The 2,128-nt window shown below is 48.8% G+C and overlaps 1 non-coding gene across 1 annotated transcript; it reads left to right on the plus strand.

The window, feature by feature from the left end:
• Positions 1-1,148: 1,148 nt before the first annotated feature.
• Trnak-uuu (transfer RNA lysine (anticodon UUU)) lies at positions 1,149-1,221 on the plus strand. Its single transcript has one exon. It is a non-coding gene; the product is annotated as a tRNA-Lys (tRNA).
• Positions 1,222-2,128: the final 907 nt, after the last annotated feature.

The following is a 2,128-nucleotide window of genomic DNA, read 5'->3' on the forward strand; positions in this document are numbered from 1 at the left end:
GAACGGGGGGGGAAAAAAACTAGTGCACATACGATGCAAGGTTTACGCGTTAAAAGTGTGTGTGTGTGTGTGTGTGTGTGTGTGTCTGTCTGTCTGTCTCTGTCTGTCTGTCTGTCTCTCTCTCCTCCTCCCTCCCCCCCCCCCCCCCCCCCCCACCCCCCCTTCTCTCTCTCTCTCTCTCTCCTCTCTTTCGTGTGTACGTGTGTGTGTGTGTGTGTGACCGTGCCGATATTGTAATTGTATTCTGAAAAATGTTTTACCGATCCTAAACTGTGTATGAGCTGTCGACGCAATGAGCTGTCGACGCAACGACGCAATGAGCTGTCGACGCAATGAGCTGTCGACTTTACGGGTACCTCCCGAAGGCAGCATGGTACAATCGGTCTCCACAGAGGTCGCTGGTTGTCCGTGTTCAGTGTGAACGCACCTAGAACCACACATTTTCCTCACCAAGTCTTTCGCACTGCGGGAAAGAGATTTGCCATGGCCTGACCTAAGTCATTTATCTTGCTCGGATGACGTAATTTCTCTACGCCTTTTCCACAAAGACGTCAGGACGACGTCTTGATATGATCCTAACTGAAAACGTAATGCACACATCAATCAAAATAAGTATGTTTGTTACGATGATCTGTAGACATAGTTTCTGTGATGTTTGGGTTTAGGGGTGGAGTGAGGCTTGGGCACTGAGATTTGTATTTGTATTTGTATTTCTTTTTATCACAACAGATTTCTCAGTGTGAAATTCAGGCTGCTCTCCCCAGGGAGAGCGCGTCGCCATACTACAGCGCCACCCTTTTTTTTTTGTATTTTTTCCTGCGTGCAGTTTTATTTGTTTTTCCTATCGAAGTGGATTTTTCTACAGAATTTTGCCAGGAACAACCTTTTTTGCTGCCGTGGGTTCTTTTACGTGCGCTAAGTGCATGCTGCACACGGGACCTCGGTTTATCGTCTCATCCGAATGACTAGCGTCCAGACCACCACTCAAGGTCTAGTGGAGGGGGAGAAAATTTCGGGGGCTGTGCCGTGATTCGAACCAGCGCACTCAGATTCTCTCGCGGACGCGTCACCTCTAGGCCATCGCTCCATGTGTGTTCGGGGTATAGTTCATGGAGCGGTGGCCCAGTGGTGATGCTTCACACTCTGCAGCCCGGTTAGCTCAGTCGGTAGAGCATCAGACTTTTAATCTGAGGGTCAGGGGTTCGTGTCCCCTATTGGGCGCTGCGATTTTTTCACTCAAGGCCTGACTAAGCGCGTTGGGTTATGCTGCTGGTCAGGCATCTGCTCAACAGATGTGGTGTAGCGTGTATGGATTTGTCCGAACGCAGTGACGCCTCCTTGAGAAAGTGAAACTAGTGAAACACACTCTGCAGCTGCCAACACTTTCAACAGCGCAGACATGATCAACGCCTCATCTCCCTCTACAAGGTGGTTGAGGGGTTGGTACCGGCCATACCATCAGCTGAGTATATAACTCCACACAAACCAGGACGACTCATGAGACCACGAACATCTGGCGACTAATACGATACCGCCAGTGCGATCTTTGATCATGTAAGAAACAACACGAGAACAGCAGATGCCAGACAGAGCAATACAAACAGTCATTCTATGTCAGTACAGTAAGAGACTGGAACCGCCTGGAACAAAACATCGTGACAGCACCAACTCCTGAGAGCTTTAAAAGACTGACCCAACTGTGAACCTGCTAAGCTACGCACACCCCCACCCGTCTCGATAATGCCACAAATCTTGGCGACAGCGAGGTATTCTACAGATACAGATACAGATAATGTGCCCCAAAGAAGCGTGCGAGTTGTATACATGGACCGGGCTGTTTACCCCACCCCCATTCCCCGTCCACGAAGCCATGAGCGTTGGTCAAAGTGTCAGACTTCCGGATGAGTTGATAAACCGAGGTAGGCCAACCATGTGCAGCATACGCGTTGTGGCAAATAAGCACATATAGAAGAACCTACGGCAACAAAGTGTTGTACCTGACAAATTCTGTAGAAAAAAACACACACTTTGTTAGTAAACAAAATGTGCTTGCTGAAAAAAAAAAGTGGTGTTGCCCTTCTGCAACACCCTCTCCTAAGGGACAGCAGCCCTAATTTCACTGATAAGA

Source organism: Babylonia areolata, chromosome 32 (assembly GCF_041734735.1).
Source record: "Babylonia areolata isolate BAREFJ2019XMU chromosome 32, ASM4173473v1, whole genome shotgun sequence".
In the NCBI taxonomy this organism is placed as follows: Eukaryota; Metazoa; Mollusca; class Gastropoda; order Neogastropoda; family Buccinidae; genus Babylonia; species Babylonia areolata.